The sequence below is a fragment of the Puma concolor genome, chromosome A2 (assembly GCF_028749965.1).
Source record: "Puma concolor isolate L17-30 chromosome A2, mPumCon1.1.hap2, whole genome shotgun sequence".
In the NCBI taxonomy this organism is placed as follows: Eukaryota; Metazoa; Chordata; class Mammalia; order Carnivora; family Felidae; genus Puma; species Puma concolor.
In genome coordinates this window covers 49388393-49409232 of record NC_141668.1, presented here as the reverse complement: position 1 = coordinate 49409232, position 20840 = coordinate 49388393, and the positions used below count along the sequence as shown (strand labels likewise).

Below are 20840 nucleotides of genomic sequence, written 5' to 3'. Positions count from 1 at the left end.
AAGTGCAGCCTCGGGCTGCGAAACACAACTAAGGGAAGGAGTTTCAGGCATCACATCTGAGCCTCCCGAGTCCTTGGAAGCTGGCTGGATTCACCACCTTTAACAAGAGGAAGTATCGTAATTAGACTTAGGGGCTGAGAGATAAGACTTAACATTATCTGCTTTTTCAGGAATAGCGTTATGTGCTCTTCCTTTTCTTTTAGGAAGCTTGGCTTCCCTAAGCTCTATGCGTAGTGTGAATTGCAGGTGTGAGTCAGTACCATGTACTTCAAGGCCAAATTTTCCCTTTCCAGCCCTAGTGGTCTGACTCGAAGCCCAAATCATCTGTTCATTCTCATTATACCAGCTATGGAAATGGATGCACGCATATTTTCATCTTGGGGAGGATTTACTGTATTGATCAAATACTATACTTCAAACACTATACTGTTTCGAAGTTGGAAACAAAGCCTATGGGGTTGATTGCTTCCAAATAAATTCCCTTCCCCAAAGAAGGGTCCGGGTGGGATTGATCTTAAGCCTCAGATGGGTCTGGGACCCAGTGACAACATAAAACACAAAACTAGTCCCACTCCAATACTAGTTTAGCTGTTTGTCTTTGAGCAAGTTGCTTTACCTCTCTGTCCTGTGTTTTCCACACCCCAAATGGAAATATTAATGGTTACCTCCACGAGGTAACTAACACTGTTGTGAAAGCAGATGCGGGACGTGGCAGTGCTGTGCAAATTGCATCAGTATCAGCTAATACATTGTGAGTTCTCACTACATAACAGACACTATACTGAGCCCTCGACACGCTTTAAGTAATTTAACCTTCAGAGGAGGCAAATGCTGCAACCATTATGTTATTCCCTTTCACAGACGAGAAGACCATGGCTTAGTTGGAAAGAGTGAGTAACTTCCCAGAAGTTACTATGGTCACTCCATTACTGAGTGCCGGGATCCGAACTCAAAGCCAGGTGTGTGGGCTCGGAACCCTCAGCCATCACACTTCCTCGACCCCAGAGAGGATACAGTGCTAGGGAACACAAAGCGTAGATTGTCATTGGCCCCCTGATGTGATCCTTTGGACTGTCACCCAACCCCAGGTTTTTAATCTATGTCACAGAGGGTTAATGTGAATAATCGGAATAGGGCGGGAGTGGACAGGCGACAGCAAGCACTGCCAGAGAGCACCAGGCTGCTTAGCAACGAGAGAAAACAAGCTGTGCTCTAGAAGGAAGGGAAATGAGCTTCAGGGGTGGGTGGGAGGAAGGAGGGAAAGAGGGGGAGGAATTGGGTCCTGCCAAATCTGGGAGGGTGTGAGCGGCGACGGGGCGTTGGCCCTTGGAAGCGGCCAGAGAACCTTCTGGGGAGGACCTGCCCATGGTCAAGTTCTTTCTGGTGAGGCAAGAAAGGCTCTGCCAGGCGGTTCCCATCCTGGGGTCTCTTTAGCTCTCTCTCCCCAGCCCTGTGGATCCCGTATAGGTGATACCAGGATTTTTGAAAGTTTAAACTTAAATATTAATTCACTTAACTAATCCGAATACCTTCTCTTTATTGTTGCCTGGTCACTATGCTTATGAAATGGAAGGGCCAAGAAAATGAAAGGGTGTTGAGACTGCCGGTAGGTGGTGAACAGAGAGGCCAGCTTTAAAGGGCCTGGACAGCGTAAGCATGGCCTGGGGATGGGCCCCAGAGAGAATGCAGCTCCCCTAAGCCAGCATTTACTGAGACCCTAAGAGGAGAAAATTCTAGATTCTTAACAAAGTTCCAGTGAAGCTCCACTCATCCAGGAAAAGAAGTCTGGGCCGTTTCAGACTTCCATCTACAATTTCTGAGAAGGTAAAATGGATACACGCAGGCCTCTTCCTTCAGTGGGGTTTATTTCTGTTCTGTTATACACTTAGAGAGTACAGAGAAGCTCTACCCACCCCCTCCAAACACCTCTGTGAAAATTTTATCGCATTTTTAAGTAATTATTATTGTTAATTTGTTAGGGGTGGTTATGTTAAAAAAGGGGGGGGCATTTTGAAGAACGATAAAACGATATACCGTCTCTGGAATATGCTTCAAAATAATTCAACAAAGAATAATAAAGAAAAAGGAAATGTTGCAAGTCATTAATAATTGTTAAGCTGAGTGATGAATCTACGAGGCTTGTATTATTCCTACTAATGTACTGGTCCTGTTATTTTTATGTGTGTTTGAGATTTTTCATGAAAAAGAAAATGTGTTCACGGAACGGACTCCAAAAACCTTGCAAATGTGCCCAGGATGTTATTCCTTCGGTGTAAGTAACTTCAAAACATCTGTAAATTCCAGCCAACTCTTCATGCCCCAGATCTCTCTGTGCTTTAACACTTTGTGAAAATTAATCAATCGGATGACATTGCGATTCAATGTGAGGAATAGGACGACGAATTAAGGAAGCGTTTGTTTTTGGAAGACAGCATACAGGCTGGGTACCAGGAAGCTGACACTTGTAGACGTGCGGAAACTACATGGTGGGTTTGGGGGAAGTTGGTGAGAAGGGCTTCTCGGAGGCATTCTCTGATGGAAATAACAAAGTGCCATGTATGGAAGACCAGGATATCTGGGCACTAGCCTGGTCCCTGCCACTAACTAGCTGTGTGTCTTTGGATAGCTCATTTACGTATACATTCCTCAAACATCGAAAGCACCAGGATAGGGGAAAAGACACAAGTGGCACTATCTGGTGTTGCTTAGTATTTCTTGGGGGGAGGCTGCGGACTATAGAAGCCCCGTTCAGCGCGGCTCAGTATCGAGTGTGCACCGCGGGAAGGCATTACGGAGTTGTAGAGGCTCCAGGAGGATGCAGACAGAGAGAGAAGAGCCGGGAACAGGTAGAAAGGGGAGGGAGGGACCACACGTGCAAATTTGGGGAGGTGTGCATCATATATCTGCGCGCAGGGGTTTTTTAAGGATGTGGCATGGAGAGAAGTAGGCTTGACTGTTGCACTTGACAGTTCAGTCAACAAATAATGATCCAGCCCTTAGCACGTACTGGGCAACATGTAAGGGACCGGGACACAGCCGGGAACAAGGTAGAGAAAGTCCCCACCTTGGCAGAAATCACATGGGTGCAGGGGAAGGAAAAAACAATAAAGAGGACAGCTGAAGACGGAGTATGGGAACAAGAGGTGTAGAGAACTGGGGGTTGGGAGAAGCCAAGTGAGAGGCCTGTTGGGGGGGGGAAGGGAGAGGAACCCCCTGCTCTGATTTCCACAGAGGGAAGAGCTCTGGGCGGTGCATGTTTGCGTGGGCCTCCTACTAACTGCGCTTGGTGCTTGATCGTGAGTCTTACCGCTGGGTGACACAGGACAAGCCCATGCCCAGGGCTGCCAGTGGTCACCTTGACACATGAAGCGTCATTCCTCATGCTTGTGGCTGGAGTCTCTTTCCATGTGTCCCAGCAGCGTGGCTTCACTCCACCGGGGAGGACAGACCTCACATCACCAGCTGGAGATCCTTCTTATTTTATTTTATTTTATTTTATTTTTCAACATTTATTCATTTTTGAGAGACAGAGAGAGACAGAGCGTGAGTAGGGGAGGGGCAGAGAGAGAAGGGGACACGGAATCCAAAGCAGGCTCCAGGCTCTGAGCTGTCAGCACAGAGCCTGACGCGGGGCTCGAACCCACAGACCACGAGATCATGACCTGAGCCGAATGCTCAACCGACTGAGCCACCCAGGCGCCGCCCCACCCCACCCCACCCCCGCTTCTTATTTTAAAAGAAGCACCTGATCCTAAAAGACACATCGCAAAAAAATTTCACAGTGGAAGAGAGAGCCATCGTGTCCTTTAATTAGCCAAAGAGCCACGTTCTGTTTCCTGGTGCAGGTTGGTTGTACAGCATTTGTAGCTGTTCTGCTCCATTAGCCTAATTTGTTTTCAGATATAAATTAAAGCTGCTGTCCCAAACCCACCGCGCTGCCTTTTCACAGAAACACCCCATTCTGTGTTTAATGAATCAGCAGGCTTTGGAGATGCGGAGGATACTTCTTTGATTTAATAGTCGAGCTAAAAAGGAAGAACTGCCCACTGGAGCACAAAAATAACTAAGCAGTGTTATACAGAGTGTCACATGCAAAAGCCACAGGCCCGGGGCAGGTCAAGTGTTTAACTGCTTCTTGATGTGGCATTTGCCATTGCACACTCTGCATCAGAGAGCACTGGGCCACTGGGTACGTCCAACCAGGATCCCACTGCCCCGGGTCATATCTAGGAGTGCTAAAATACCGGGAATCACCCTGAGGTGCCAATAGCCACCTGGGCTGGTGCATGTGGGAGACTAAACCCCCTCCGTTGTTGTTATTGCCCAAGGATGGCAGAAGGTCCCCTTCTCCTGACACGTCTTTCTACTTGTCTGTCTGGCCGCCACAATCACTACCATTTTCTGACGGTGGTGATCGTTGAGTTAGGACAATGCCTCTTGACTAGGGATCAGCTGGACTGACTACATAGTTTGTGGGACCCAGTGCAAAATGAAAATGTGGAGCCCCTGGTCCAAAAAGTAGGGGAAAAGTGCAGTTATGGAACTGAAGTATAAAGTTTTTTTTTTTTCCCGTCATCCCCAGTCTCTCCCTCAACGAGTCACGGTATTTTTTATTTGCTCTGTAATGCCTTGCCAAGCAAAGGAAACAAAATTTTTAATTGTTAGTGTGAATTTTGCAATGCCAGTTCTAAAGGCAAATAGAAGCGTATTTTTTTTTTTTAATTTTTTTTTTTCCAACGTTTATTTATTTTTAGGACAGAGAGAGACAGAGCATGAACGGGGGAGGGGCAGAGAGAGAGGGAGACACAGAATCGGAAACAGGCTCCAGGCTCTGAGCCATCAGCCCAGGGCCTGACGCGGGGCTTGAACTCCCGGACCGCGAGATCGTGACCTGGCTGAAGTCGGATGCTTAACCGACTGCGCCACCCAGGCACCCCCAAATAGAAGCGTATTTAACTCAGGGCACCTGGGTGGCTCAGTCGGCTAAGCCTCTGACTCCTGATTTCAGCTCAGGGCTTGATCTCACGGTTCGTGGGTTCAAGTCCCATATCAGCCCCCATGCTGACAGTGCAGAGCCTGCTTGGGATTCCCTGTCTCCCTCTCTCTCTGTCCCTCCCCTTGCATCTCTCTCTCTCTCTCTCTCTCTCTCTCTCTGTCTCTCAAAAATAAATAAATAAGCATTAGAAAAAAAAGAACTCTAGAATATAAAATAAAAACGAAGTGTATTTAACTCATCTATGAAATCACCGAAGTTACATAATTTGCATTTCATAGCCTGTGCATGCATATGTATTTTGTTCTTACCAGAAGAGTGTAAATCCTGTGGGAAATAAACTCAGTTTGCTTCTTCTTTTTTTTTTTTTTTATTGGTTTAAGAAAAAGCTCCAAATCAATACAGCTTTTATTGCATCTTTAAAATATCACAAATAAGTCTGAAAACTCATCTGGAATCTTGTTATTTCTGTAGCTGGACAACTTAGATCTTATCCATCAGTGTGCTGAACTGTTCCTTTTTCAGAAACATACAAACCATCCCCAAATTTTCCTTGTTTTTTACTGTTGTGGCTTGCTGAATCAAAGCAGCTGAGTTTGCTACAGTTTCAATGTCATTTCCTTCAAGAATTAACTCATCTGTCTGGGCTTGAGATGCTGAACAAACAACACCTGGCCTCAGCCGAGGTCTCTGGATGTATTTTTTTTTAATGTTTATTTTATTTTATTAAAAAAAAATTTTTTTTTTCAACATTTATTTATTTTTTGGGACAGAGAGAGACAGAGCATGAACGGGGGAGGGGCAGAGAGAGAGAGACACAGAAGCGGAAACAGGCTCCAGGCTCTGAGCCATCAGCCCAGAGCCCGACGCGGGGCTCGAACTCACGGACCGCGAGATCGTGACCTGGCTGAAGTCGGACGGTTAACCGACTGCGCCACCCAGGCGCCCCTAATGTTTATTTTTGAGGGAGAAAAAGAGAGCACTGCAAGCGTGAGTGGGGGAGGGGCAGAGAGAAAAAGCCAGGACAGAGGATCCCAAGCAGGCTTTGTGCTGACAGCAGAGAGCCCCACGAGAGGCTCAGACTCACAAACCCTGAGATCATGACCTGAACCAAAGTCTGATGCTTAACAAACTGAGGCACCCAGACGCCCCGATTTTTACCCAAGAAATTCTGGATTTCAACAAGAGAACCATTCTCCTGAGTAATGACATTAACAGGGAGACGAGCATACACAGACCTCATCTGGTAAAGGAAGCCCAATGTAGAGTCCTTGACCATGGCCTGTAGGTGACCACAGATAGTGAGAACAGTAGACAGTTCTTTTCCATTTCCACCATTTGTCAACTCAGAGCCTCTTCTTTTTCTTTCCGAGGAGACTGACTTCTACCGAGGAACCCTCCACAGGGTTCTTCGGGGGCCCTTCACAGTAATCGTGGGTCCCTTCAGAGTGCTGTTGACATTTTCTGGAAGGTCAACAGTCTGATTGCTGAGAAGGGACTTCATTCCTGCAATAGATACAGCAAAGAGCTAAACTCAACTTGCTTCTTAATCACGCATCTTCTACCAATGCTGTGTGCCTTCAGCTCACTGAGGAATAGGAAAAAAAAAGGGACTCTGGGCTGGCCTGTCTTTCCTTTCCTTCCGTGTCCAAGACAAGTGATTCCTAACACAGTCAACAGTAATTTGTCAGTGTTAGTTTCTTAGTTTTGACAAATGGACCATGGTTGTGTAAGATCTTCACATTAGGTGGAAATAGATGGGAGAAAGTATACGGGCTCTCTATCATCTTTACGACTTCCAGGCATATCTAAAGTTATTCCAAAATAAAAAGCTTATTAAAAAGAGAAGACATTTTTCGACACACCTTGCCAAGAATTACTAGGTTAAAAAGAAATTAAGGCATTTTAGCAGTGTTTACCTAACTTGCTAGGTCAGATTCACCTAGGGTGAATTCCTGTCCCCATTTCTAGGAGACTCTGGCTTATTAGATCTGCAGCGGGATTGGACCCAGGAGTGGAGATTTTTTTTTTCTTTTTTAATTGTTTTTTTAAATGTTTATTTATTTTTGAAGGAGAGAGAGAGAGACAGAGTGTGAGTGAGGGAGGGGTAAAGGGAGAGGGAGACACAGAATCCAAAGCAGGCCCCAGGCTCTGAGTTGTCAGCACAGAGCCCGACTCGGGGCTCGAACCCATGAACCACGAGATCACGACCTGAGCCAAAGTCAGATGCTCAACTGACTGAGCCACCAGGCACTCCTTTAAAAAAAAAAAAAAATTAATGTTTATTTTTTGAAGGAGAGAGACAGAGAGTGAGAGGGGGAGGGGCAGAGAGCGAGAGAGTGGAGTTTTAACAAGCACTCACACTGAGGAGTCTTACCAGACAAATTTGGGAAATACTGCATTAGAGTGCAATGGAATAAAGATGGGTTTAAGGGTAAGGTAAATTCAAGACCACATTCCAGCTATGTGACCTTTTTTTTTTTTTTTTTTTTTTTTACCAGATTTTTCACTTAAAAGCTTTTCTACTTACCGGTTGTGTGGCCTTTGAGGCACCCACTCAAACTTCTTAGACAATTCATAGTGATGTGGTCATACTATAGAACTACTGTGACATTTAAATAAGGTACCTGTAAAACCCCCACACAGAGCTTGGCATGCCTAGGTTTGTGTTATATTGGCCCAAACACCTTATATTCTGATTTTTTTTTTCCTCCAAAGAACATAAGAGGTTAATAAACTGTGACCATAGTTCTTAACGTAGTTACCAAGACCCATGACCTTTTTGCAGAATATTACTAACACCTAGGGAATAGGAAATATGATCTCCTGTTTAAGTCTCCCTTGATTTAGAGATTGTGTTTGCTCATTCATTTTCCAGTAGATAATGGAGAGATATTTGCCCTTCATTGTGCCAAACGAGAGGCGTCAGACTGGATGTTTCCACAGGCTTCTGCCCGAGGGAAGGTCCCTTGATTGCCCACACAGAGGCCCCAGGCGTAGCTGGCATGAGAGTAAAACCTGTGTGTCCCCCCCTTCCAACCCGGCCATCCCAGCGCAGGCCCCAGAACAGCTGGGACATTGGATCAAGTCCCTCCTTTGGCAGAGGACAGGAAGCAGTGTGGGGAAAATATGAACACCGCTTCGGGTTGTATTTCACGGGAAATAAAGGGACAGCAAAATCCTTTGGCTGCTTTTTTGTCTCTTGATGTCCTGAAACTTCCGTCTCTTTGTGATGGAAAGAATCACCCTTGATTTTGACAAGTCCTCAGATAGTGTGCCACAGATTGCTAGTTCTCTTGTCTCTGATCAAATAATATATTAAAATTTTATACTCTGTGGGTATATTGGAAAAAAAAAAATGGTCAAGGCCCTGAGAGGAACATGTAACAGGCATTGGCCACGAGGCTAATTAGATTGAGAGATAATGAAGGGTTGAGGCTTAAGAGGCAGCGTTAGGTACAAGGTCTTACAGAGAGAACATGGTCAGGAAGGAGTTGGGGGGAGGCCATAGGGAGGGTCATCCTTTATCAAAGGACTGCATGACTATGGCCTGCTTCTCTCAACATCTCTGATTCGTGGCAAAACTTACTCTACCCCCTCGCTTTCCTGCTTTCTGTACACATGGCTGAAAATGAAGGCCCCAAACTCCAGGGCTCTAGCCTTTCCAAGTTCCCACACGTTCTAGGTCCTAGAGCAAGATTCTGTTGTGTCCAGCTTGGGTCCTGACTCAGCCGGCCTCATGGGGTCATGTAAAGTAAGCATGACCGACGTCCACGGGCCTTCCGTGGTGGTGGGGAGGGAGGAACAGTTCTCCAACCAAGGGGCTTGGTCTCAGAGCTGCCCCCAAAGGTATTTTCTACAGGTGGAAAATGACCTGCTGCTAATTCGGAGTACTTTTTTAGCACCTTGGTTATCTTCTTCCTATCTCGTCTGCTCATCATTTCAACAATTCTGCATTATACACTTGAAGGTTGGAATCTGGATGAGAAAGGAAACAAAGCGAGGCAAGATAGCAATTTTAGCTCTAAGATTATCTGCAGAATAGAGTCTGCAGACACATCCAGACTGCCGCGAATGTTCTTTCTCCATCCGTGTGCTTGACCTTCACGTTGGAGAAGAGACACACAAGTCCTGTTTGTGGCATGGAGGAGCGCAAAGGCACCTCTTCCCCCTCAAGAGTGGCCTTGTAGCACACGACTCACAGACGGAAGGCACAAACGGGAGAGGCTATAAACTGTGTGCAAAGGAAGAAAGGCAGGGTGGAAAGGTTAGAAATGAAAAAGGATCTGATAGCAGGAAAGCTGGTTCAAATTAATGAGACAATGCGAGCCTTGACATACTTGATGGATGTCAGTGGTTAAGTGCTAGCTGGACCTTCTGAGATTACAACCTCCATTCAAACCTCAGCCCTGGATGGCAACCTGAAACCCAAGGCCATGGGCGGCTGCGAGCATCTGTGGGCCCAGCATGGATTAGTGCCGCGGCCTTGGGGGACCCTGGCAGGCAGCTACTTCCTCCCCTTGTACTAGTTACCCTGAAGCCAGGTGGGCTCTGGGGGGGCGACAACAATACCAAGTAATTAAGATAGAATGTCCTTGGCTGTGTCTAAGTCACGTTCTTTTATGACAAGAACAAAGGGTTCGTTGATGAACTAATTTTTGGTGGGGAAAACTGCAGCATCTATTATTAAATGAATGCTTGCGATTTTTGTTTGTTTGTTTTTCAATAGCCCCATTATAATTTCAGTTCAGATACTCCAAAGCTCATGTTCCCTAATTTATTATCGCTTGCTGCGGTCCTCTGGGATACAGTAATTGAATTTTACTGGCGTCATTACCATATCCACAAACAAGCGAGTGTTCTGAGCTAAATCAGTCAAAGCCTGTTCGCGGGCCCACAGGAGATGTGCCCAGAGCGGAAGTCGATCTCAGCCTGGAACGGCGGGCGTGTGTCCCTGGCCCAGGGAGCTTGGCCACTGCTTCGTGCAAACCAGGCTTCATGCAGTCAGTTCCAAGGGAGCAGTAGAAGCACAGAGGTACTTGAAGAAGAGAAAACAAAAATGTGAGGCTCCAAAGAGATTGCCCCCCCCCCCCCAAATAACCCGATTGTAATCCCACCGCAGTCAAAAATAGACAGGCTTCTGAGGGATGGGACCTACATACTTGGTTGAGAACCAGGAAATTCCACAAGGAGATGTTGAAATTCCATCTTTAAAAAAAACCAAACAAACAACAACAACAACAAAAAAAACCCAGATGGACAGTCTACATCCTCTTCTTCTTACGTCCAAAACAGGAAAATAAAATCATAATTTTAGACGCATGTTAGGGCTACACGGATGCACAGAGATCCTCTGAATCCAGTCTCCCCATTTTACACCAGAGGCTCAAAGGAGTGAAATGAATTCTTACCTCCATGTGATATTTAGTATCTTTAAAAAAATTCACATTCTCCAAAGATGTACCCTCAAATACTTAGGGAAGCAGCAAGGCAGAGTGAAAAGAATACAGAGGGCATACACATGGGGTCATGCAGGATTCCTGTGAGCCCCCGGGGAAAAGTCACTGAACTCTGAGCCTTGACTGCTGCATCTAGAAAATGGGAATAATAATATGGGCTTCTGTGAGGACTGAGATAACATATACCAGTATCTAACAAGGCACTTGGCACCCAGTCTTAACTGAATTTCATCCTACCTTGGCATTTGTCAAGGAAATAGATAACGTGCTTTGGCCTATTGCAGACAATTAGGCAGCTAAGTGGCTGAAATGGTGGGATGCTTCTGCAGCAGCCGCTCCTTCTCTGATAGTTCCCACCATATTGGACAAAAAAGAAAAGGAGAAAGGCCCCTCCGGTAAGCCCACCTGTATTTCTGAAGGCATTAGGCCAAGGACTTTGGGTAGTTTTTTTCTGGGCAGCTAAATTTCCCATACCACCGGGAGTTTGCAAAAGCTTTGGGGACTTAGGTCCTCTTTGACCCATAGATCAGATTTCAACTCAGATACTGCCAGTGTCCTCAAAAAGATGACCGTCCCCACACACGATGAAGAAATCCTACCACCTTGCCCCCCAGGCTTCACTTTCCCATGCCTTGATTCTTTGCTAGAAAAAAATGAGCTGTTCTACCATTTCTTCTCTTGGTTTCATGTCTTTTCCTGTTTCCTTGAATTAATAAGAAGATTCCCCCAACTGAATCAACTGGATTCTGAATTCCATTATGGGCTGAACTGTGTTGTCTCCCCATTGTACAAACTCAGATGTCGAAGTCCTAAATCCCAGTACCTCGGAATGTGGCATTATTTGGAAATAAGGCCATTGCAGATGGAATTATTGTTACATGGGGTCATTACAAAGTGGGTCCCTGCTCCAGGATAACTGGTGTCCTCATAAAAGGGGGAAATCTGGACACACATGGGTGCACAGGGAGAGCACCGCAAAAAGATGAAGGCAGAGCTGGGGCCGATGGGTCTATAAACCAAGGAATGTCAAAGATGGCCAGAAAACCACAAGAAGCCAGGAGAGAGGCATGGAGCCTGCTGACACCTTGACCTTGGACTTCTAGCCGCCAGAACTGTGAGACTTACATTTCTGCTTGAGCCAATTCCTGCTACTCTGCCCCAGCAGCCTGAGCAAACTAAATGGCAACCACTTCTTTCTGGAAACAAAGCCTCTCTCATCTTCTTAACCTTGTCCCAGGATTGCTGTGGACAGAGCCGTTGGCCCCTCCCTCTTGCACCGCCCTCCCCACAACAGCTTCCACGGGGGCTCTGCTTCACTATCATCCAAGCAGGCTTGATGCTGTCTGTGAACTCAGGTCCCAAAATTTGCCTGGAAACTCCAGTCCAGAGAGCAGTTAGCACCATGCTGGGGTGGGGGGTTGGGCAGAAGACAGCAGGAGCATCATCCAAGGTCACATCCCTCACCTCTGGCCTCCCCTAATCTGACAGCAATCATAGCCTGGGAGATGATAAGACAGATTGTCTTTGTTTTTCAGCCTTATTCAGCTCCCTTATAAGGAAAAACTATGCCCCTTGAAGTCTTGCAGATCAGGGTGCTGTTACAAATCTGAGCTCGCAGATGAGAGACTGAGGTCATCTTCCCTTCTCAGTATAAATAGAACGAAGTTAAAAGTGGAAAGAAAACGTAAGAAATGAAACATTCTTGCTCTCTCTCTCTCTCTCTCTTTCTCTGTCTCTCTGTCTCTCTCTCTCTCCCTCTCTCATACACACACACACACACACACACACACACACACACACCCCACCTATAAACACAAATTCTTTTCCACTGGATTGGGCCTCCTTTTATGGATGGATATTCACAAGAATAGATGTATTGGTTTCTGTCCCCTGGGGTAATGATGATAAATACGCCAAGGTCAGTGGCTTCATCAGCCATTGAGACTGCCTACTCTGGCAACGGCAGATAATCATTTACCTGGTGGGTCTAGTTGCCTATACTTCAATTCATGCCTCACAGTGTCACTGAAATGTTTCTTATCTCTCCAAAACACTTGTCTTATTGTGTCTTTCTGGTACAGAAAGAAATTCATAAATTATTGCTGTGCCTGGGGTTTAAAAAAAAAAATCTTGGTCACGGCTCTGTGGGGGAAGAAGTTACTAAAGAATGGAGACGAGGTGGAAAATAAAGTTACCAGCGTGTATACAACAATATTCTGTTCCATGTCCTAGAAAGTAAAAACTCAAGTTTTGGTAGACCCAAAAGATCTGTGATGAAAAATTCTTCCTATTGTAACGCTCTTCCTAATAGTACTAATGCTTAATTAAAAAAAAAATCTATGGGGCGCCTGGGTGGCTCAGTCGGTTAAGTGTCCGACTTCGGCTCAGGTCATGATCTCAGAATTCGTGGGTTCGAGCCTGGCATCGGGCTCTGTGCTGACAGCTTAGAGTCTGGAGCCTCCTTTGGATTCTGTGTCTCCCTTTCTCTCTGCCCCCCCCCCCCCCGTCTCTCTCTCTCTCTCTCTCTCAAAATAAACAAACGTTAAAAAAAAAAGTTTAAAAAAATCTACTAGCATTTATTGAGAACCTACTATGTGAAATGCCCTATGCTAGGTGATAGGACTACCGTCATAAATGATATATAATTCTAGATTTATTCTCAGCAACATGAAATCTATAAAGAGTACCTGAGGGGGGCGCCTGGGTGGCGCAGTCGGTTAAGCTTCCGACTTCAGCCAGGTCACGATCTCACCGTCTGTGAGTTCGAGCCCCGCGTCGGGCTCTGGGCTGATGGCTCAGAGCCTGGAGCCTGTTTCTGATTCTGTGTCTCCCTCTCTTTCTGCCCCTCCCCCGTTCATGCTCTGTCTCTCTCTGTCCCAAAAATAAATAAACGTTGAAAAAAAAAAATTAAAAAAAAAAAAAAAATAAAGAGTACCTGAGGGGAAAAATACGTTTACTTTCCCAAACGTTCACTTTTTGAGAAGCGTATTCCTAGAACAGAGATAGAAAAAGTGGAGTCATGTCATACCTCCTTCTTACATCAGTTTCCCACTGTTGTTTTATAAATGGACATTGGAGTGGAATTATATTAAATGAATTGCCCCAATACACAGGTTCATATCGCTTATGTGAACAGAGTCTAGCGTGCGTGTCTGGGTGGGAAAAGGTTGAACAGCTGTCTTGCAGCATTCACCAATAAACAGGTAGCCAGGGACTCAACCGTAAGCTAGCCGGGCCCTGTGGAAACACAAGGAGAAATACCAGCGGAGATTCTTGTCCTAAGGGAGCTTGTAAACCAGTGGAAAGGACTGACCCCGGAGCACACCACAGTGACCCAAGACAGAGTGAAGCGTTTGTGTCTGTGGGACGGACTGCCAGTGGCTCATCAAATATTTAAAGATGAATGGATATTGCCCTTGATGTATGCCCCCAACACAGGTTGAGAAAAACAGGCCAAAAAAAAAGGCCAAACTACTTCGAGATGATTTTTAAAGTGTGGTATCGGGGGAAAAAAGAGAAATATTCACAAGCACAAGCCCCTGATGTTTTTACCAGTCGTCACGTGTGTCCACACGAGGCCGGGGGGTGGGGGGGGGTCAGGATGGTCAGCAAGGGCTCTGGAGCCGGCACCCACTCTAACACCTCCCCATTGGGGAATCTGGGTCAAAGATCACAGCTTCTCTGTGCCTCAGTTTCCTTGGCTCTAATGGGGAGATAGTAACAGGACCTACCTCAGAGGGTTATTATGAGGACTGAAGACTTCGTGTGAGGAGTGCTCCTAAAGTAGTGCCTGACACAAAATACGTGCTTGTAAGAATCTGTTAAATTAACTAAATTAAACACCCTGTGTCCCCAAATACTCAATACTTGGGTCTTACATACTTACTTCATGTCATGCCACTTTAAGTCTTTACATAAATGAAATTATATATATATAAAAATATAGTCTCCAATACAGCATCTCCCTCCTCTAAGTTGTTCCATGTTGCCAGTTAATAATACCTTTGATGTAGGCAATATGAACATTAAGTATTTTTATCTTCTCGGTGGCCATGAGCTATTTTTTGTCTCCAAAATTGTGAGACCTGGTGATTATTATACAGTTTTGGGTTTGCACAGTCTTTCCCGGGAGCAAGGCATCGTTCTACAAAACACAAATCCTACTGTAGATAATTCCTTGTGCTCCTCTTCCACCAGTTTGGTTGCAGATTGAGCATTTGTTTCCAGTTCAACATGAACAATAGAAGGTCATCGCCTTTTACAAGAGAGGGTTCCTTTCTAAGCAAATGCAGTGTAGAGAAAGCTGTCTAATTGAGAATTCATGATACCATGATTGGTGATGTTCTCACGCTGACGCTAAGAGCCCCAATCACAGGACTTTAAAAAGTGTACGTTTCTGGGGAGCTTGGGTGGCTCCGTGGGTTAGGCGTCCGACTTTGGCTCAGGTCATGATCTCACGGTTGGTGAGTTTGAGCGCCTAGTCAGGCTCTGTGCTGGCAGCTCAGAGCCTGGGGCCTGCTTTGGATTCTGTGTCTCCCTCTCTCTCTGCCCCTCCCCTGCTTGCGCTCTGTTCCTCTCTCTCTCTTGAAAAATAAATAAACATTAAAAAAAAAAAAGTACACAGTTCTGTAACCTGCTTCACTTGAACTCTTTCAGATGTCACCTAAATGTAATCTATTCACAGAGCTGTTCATTACAAATGAAGTCTCTCATTAATTTTATTTGGATAGGGGTCGCTGTGTTTTACACCATGTTGAAGAGAAAAGAGTTAAGTAAAAAGCGAATGGGTGCTCATTTGCACATGCATTAGCATAAACTATTACACAAATTTAACTTGAGAACATCTGTCTATGTGTGCAAAAGCTCCAAAAACAAGTCTGTTGAATCAAGAGAACTTCTTACTTACTATGCATAATAAATGCTTCTGAAAAGAAATAATTTTAAACGTTAAGGTTAAACATACTATTTGGCACATCAATGTATGACCTACAAACCTTACAAGACAAAGAGGCACACAAAAGAAACAACCTATTGTTTAAAGATAAAGCAATCAATAAAACTAGACTCAGAGATGATGAAGATGTAACTATTAGAAAGGGACTTTAATTCAATGAATGATAATATATTAAAAGATCTAGTGGAAAGCTACACATCATGCATGAACAGATATAGAATATCAACAGAGAGTTATACATGTTTTTAAAAAGAAATGGAAGAAATGCTAGGGAAAAAAAACCATATTAGAGACGAGAAATTCTTTAAAGGGATAATTAGCAGATGGAACCAGTTGGGAAAATGTCAGTAAATATAAAGATAGGTCAATATAAGTCATCTAAGCTGAATTACAAAGATTTTTAAAGTGTCAAAGAAAAACAGAGGGAGGCACAGCATCCAAAGCAGGCTCCAGGCTCTGAGCTGTCAGCACAGAGCCCAACGCCAGGCTCGAACTCACCAACCAGGAGATCATAACCTGAGCTGAAGTCGGATACTTAACCGCCTGAGCCACCCAGGTGGCCCATGGGACAGTTGATATATTTTAAATATGGATTGTGGATTGGAAAAAAAGCATTTTGTTGGTGCTAAAATTTTTCCTTGATAATTGCACTAGGTTTATTTAAGAGAATGTCCTTGTTCTTAGGAGGTATAAGTGAACTATTTAGGGGCAAAGAAACATGATGGCTGCAGTTTACTCTCAAATAGTTGAGAGAGACAAAAATAAAGCAAATGGGGCAAAATATTAACAATTAGTAAAGCTTGTTAAAGGGTACACAGAAATCTTTTGAAAGAGTCTGGCAACCTTTTTTAAGTTGAAAATTACAAGTTATTTAAGAAATATTTTTTAGTTATCCCACTTTGGGTTTCTTTCTTTTTTTTCCATCATGACAAATGTACTCTTTAATCTCCATCCCCTATTTCAACCATCCCCCCTGCTCTCTTTCCTCCTTTTTCCCCCTTTGCTCATTGTTTCATTTCTTAAATTCCACATGTGAATCAAATCATATGGTATTTGTCTTTCTCTGACTTACTTAACTTAGCATTATACCCTCTAGTTTCATCCATGTTGTTGCAAATGGCAAGATTTCATTCATCTTTTTGGCTGAGTAATAGTCCGTTGAATGTATAAACCACAGCTTCTTTATCCATTCGTCTGTGATGGACACTTGGGCTGCTTCCATGATTTCGCTTTTGTAGATAATGTTGCAATAAACATGGGTGTGCATGCCTTGCTTTGAATTAGTGTTTCCGTATTTTGGGGGTGAAAAGGCGGGCCTATGCCGGCGGACTCCATCTTGGTCTGTGTCCTTCACCTTGACCACACCTCCTCCCCTTGAGTAACCCCCCCCCTCACCTGCCTAACAGGACTCGGACCCTTCCCCAGGACCCTTCCCCAGCCAATCGGCTGAGGCCATAGCCATTACCTCACCAACTGCCCCCAGGCCCCAATAAAACCTTTGTCCTTTTGAAACTTGCTCTCTTTCCCTGGTATCTCACCACTGCATCGGTGCAGGTAGGGGATTGAGCTCGAGCTAGCTCGAATAAAGGCTCTTTGCTTTTGCTTTTGCTCCCTAGTGGTCTTTGGGGATCACGAATTCTGGGCATAACAGGGGGTAAATACCCAGTAGTGTGATTACTAGATTGTAGGGTAGTTCTATTTTTAACTTTTTGAGGAAACTGCATACCGTTTTCCACACTGGCTGCACCACTTTGCATTTCTAAGAACAATGCAAGAGGGTTTCTTTTTCTCCACATCCTCACCAACACTAGTTTCTTGTGTTTTAAATTTTACCCATCTGACAGTTGTGAAGTGACACCTCATTGTAGTTTTGCTTTGCGTATCACTCTGATGATGCGTGATGTTGAGCATCTTTTCAAGTATCTGTTGGCCTTACATAAAATTGTAAGTTTTGGTTATAGAACCAAATAAGAGAGAAGGTAATAATGAGCGACACAACACGATACAAGGAGGAATACCTGAGTAGAATTGAGCATAAGGCAAAAACAAAAAAGCTATGTTTGTGTGTGTATTCAGCAGTCGAAATAAAAATAGGAAGATAATATGACTCAATGAGGCATGTGAAGTCAGTAAGAGTACATAAATAAGAACTTCCAAGAACTAAACCATATTCTCAGGGCAAGCCATGTTTTTCTTTAGCACACGGAAGAATGCCGTAGAGTCTAAGTGTACCAGAGTCTTTCACAGTAAAAGAAGGGAAGAGAGGCTGACGTCTCCTGAAGTGAGCCCAGAGCAGATGGGGGTCAGGGGTTATACTCAGCCCAGGGAGATACTGAGTTTACAGATGGACTTAGCCATTTCTTCTTTGTGGAGCCCTTCCTGAGAAAGCAGGAGTAGTAAGTGGGCAGAGGTAAGACACCTACATAGGTTTATTTTTAATATATGGTATGTTCTCCCAAGGAAGAAATAGAAACTGTACCTATGTAGCATGGGAGCGAACACCACTCTGAATAGCCAGAAAATCTCAAACTAAAATTGTTAAAAACAAAACAAAACAAAACAAACTTCGGCACACCTTCACCTTTAACCAGGCAAAGCTACGGTAGCCAACAATACAAATGGAATGTTAGGTGTGGTCACCAACTGAAAGGACCAAACGTTGCCCCAGGGATAAAGTGGGTAATTGATGGCACTGAGAAAGGGGGTGGGGTCCCAGGAGGCGGATCTGGGCAGATAAAGAGCACGGTTGATCTCTATTATTTGCAGATTGTTATTTGTGAAAGCTCCTACTCGCCAACGTTAATTTGTGAGCCCAGAATCAATACTCTGCAGTATGTTCGTGGCCATTTGGGGACACAGGCAGCGCCATGGAAAATTTGAGTTACCCAGGCATTCCTCCTGCTGAGGCTGAATGAGGCAATGTTTCACCTGCTTGTTTCAGCTTTCCCACTGTAAACAAGTGTGCTTTTCACAGTCTGTTTAGTGCCACATTTCTCACACTTTCTTACTTTGTGTGTGTGTGTGATTTTGCTGTTTAAAAGGGCCCCCAAACATAGCGCTGAAATGCTGCCTAGAGTTTCTCAGTGAAGGACGGCAGTGATGTGTCTAAGAAAGCATGCGTGTTAGGTAAACTTCATTCAGGCATGAGTTACAGGGCTGTTGGCCGTGAATTCAATGTTCACGAATCAACCATATATATTAAATAAGGTGTCTTTATATGTTTAAAGTGTATTTATTTGAGTGAGAGAGCACCTGAAAGCAGGAGCAGGGTAGGGGCAGAGAAGACAGGGAGGTCGAATCCCAAGCAGGTTCCTCCGTGCTGTCAGCGCAGAGCCTAATGCGGGGCTCGATCCCACAAATGGGGGGATCATGACCTGAGCAAAAACCAAGAGTCGGACGCTTAACCGACAGAGCCACCCAGGCGTTTTTAAACTGAAATGAGCCTCAAATAAGGTTCTGTATTGAGAAGTTGAGGAAAACGTGACCAGATACTTACAGGAACCCAAACGTGAATTTCCCCCAGAGCAAGGGTTCCATATTTGTTCCTTCCAGGTTTGCTGTGACCTTATACAACACAACTTGTGTGAGTAAGAATTGACTGTTAGAAGGAAACACATCCTACTCACAGTGGTAGTTGGTTTTGAGGACCGAGTAGGGGAAGGAGCTAGCACTATGAAGCTTTGGTCAATTTGAAAAAAAAAAAAAAATGTTACGGATTTAGAGTCACAAGACGCTGTTGTTGGAAATGCTGGCGCATGACAATTTATTTCCGTCTGGCACCTGATGCCATGTCACAGCCAGATTATAAAGCCACATTTCTGTGCCAGTAAGGAGTGACCACCTGTAGCTTAAAATCCCTCAAATGGATGTAATGAGATATTTAGCTATTCTGCCCCAAGACAAAGCAACCAGGTTAACAGGAAGCTGTATTTCCCCCCTAATGATTTCAACAATAATGTAAGTATAATCTCCAAATCCCTCAGTCTCCCATGTAAGATGAGTAGTATTTGCCACATGATAAGGATGAAGTGACCTGAAATCCCTAAGGGGGGGAGGAGCATTTGTTCATGCAAAGTATTCTTTTTTTTTTTTTTTTTTTTTAAATTTTTTTTTCAACATTTTTTATTTATTTTTGGGACAGAGAGAGACAGAGCATGAACGGGGGAGGGGCAGAGAGAGAGGGAGACACAGAATCCGAAACAGGCTCCAGGCTCCGAGCCGTCAGCACAGAGCCTGACGCGGGGCTCGAACTCACGGACCGCGAGATCGTGACCTGGCTGAAGTCGGACGCTTAACCGACTGCGCCACCCAGGCGCCCCGCAAAGTATTCTTTTAAGTAAACTAAGTAAAAGGACACTGGGAGATGCTGTCATTCAGTTAATGAGAAGCAACGCCATTTACACAGCCGTAGCTCCGGTCTAAAAGATGAATGAACTTACGCCAAGAGTTTAATAAATATACAAAAGTTTGCTCAAATACTAGTATATTCACCTTTTTTTTTTAATAATGAGAAAGAAAAAAAACAATGAAATAATGAAAAGTATTTCAAGAGCTGTCCTTCCATATTAAATTACAGAAGAGCCTCGACGAACCAGAACAAAGGGAAGGGTCACGGAATTTCATCATCTACAGTTTCTGATTGGTTAGGGCTTAAGCAGAAATGCCTTGTCCGGCAGTGACATTCCTACAATGTATCGTACAATACTTGGTTGCCCGGGCATAAAATGCTGCTACTAATAATCCATCTAATATTTTTGAACATCCGCCTTAGAACTGGTGCTGTCCAATGCTTTTTTACTCACTTATTCCTCAAAGTGGCAAAGTGAAGTCAGGACTCTGGACTCAGGACCCATTTTCACTGACGCAGAAACGGAGGCACAAAGAGATGACGTAGAACTAATGCAGTCCCAGGTGACTGAAATGCTTTCAACGCTTTCTAAAATCATACTGAACTTCAATGATGCTATAATTCTCTGGGACAGTGAAGGTACAACAGTGAGTTGAAATCTGTTTCCATCCTGGGTCATGGTGTCGACTTTAGTAAATTTCTGGCATTTAGAATGCTTCATCGTCATTTGTTTCCAAGTTTCAGAGGAAGATTGGGAAGTGGCTAAGTACCAATACCAAGTAATACCAGTTATCTCTTTTAATGGTTTCTTACTATGGGATAGCTGCCCACATTGCTGTACTTCCGGTAAAAACCAGGCCTTTGCAAATTAGGGGAGAGGGCTTTGATCTCGTGCCACTTATTACCGGGCAGTGTATGGCACAATGATCTGCCTTATGAAAGTAATATGCTTACAGGTTGGGCTGAGGGTCCAACCACATTCCAGACGGCTTCAATGGCTCTTTAATGAACACTCCTACCTCATGCAAAGTTTAGTCTTTTTTCTTTAGGAAGCTTACTTACCTTTTCATAAACTTTGTAATGACA

The 20840-nt window shown here is 44.5% G+C and overlaps 1 long non-coding RNA gene and 1 pseudogene across 1 annotated transcript; one reads left to right on the top strand and one right to left on the bottom strand.

The window, feature by feature from the left end:
* The first annotated feature begins 1284 nt into the window (after window positions 1-1284).
* On the top strand, window positions 1285-2830 carry LOC147583162 (uncharacterized). The gene is made up of 3 exons (XR_015242895.1): window positions 1285-1383; window positions 1574-1824; window positions 2192-2830. It is a non-coding gene; the product is annotated as an uncharacterized LOC147583162 (long non-coding RNA).
* A 2653-nt stretch (window positions 2831-5483) lies between these two features.
* On the bottom strand, window positions 5484-6497 carry LOC112866366 (large ribosomal subunit protein uL6 pseudogene; annotated as a pseudogene).
* Between the last annotated feature and the right edge of the window lie 14343 nt (window positions 6498-20840).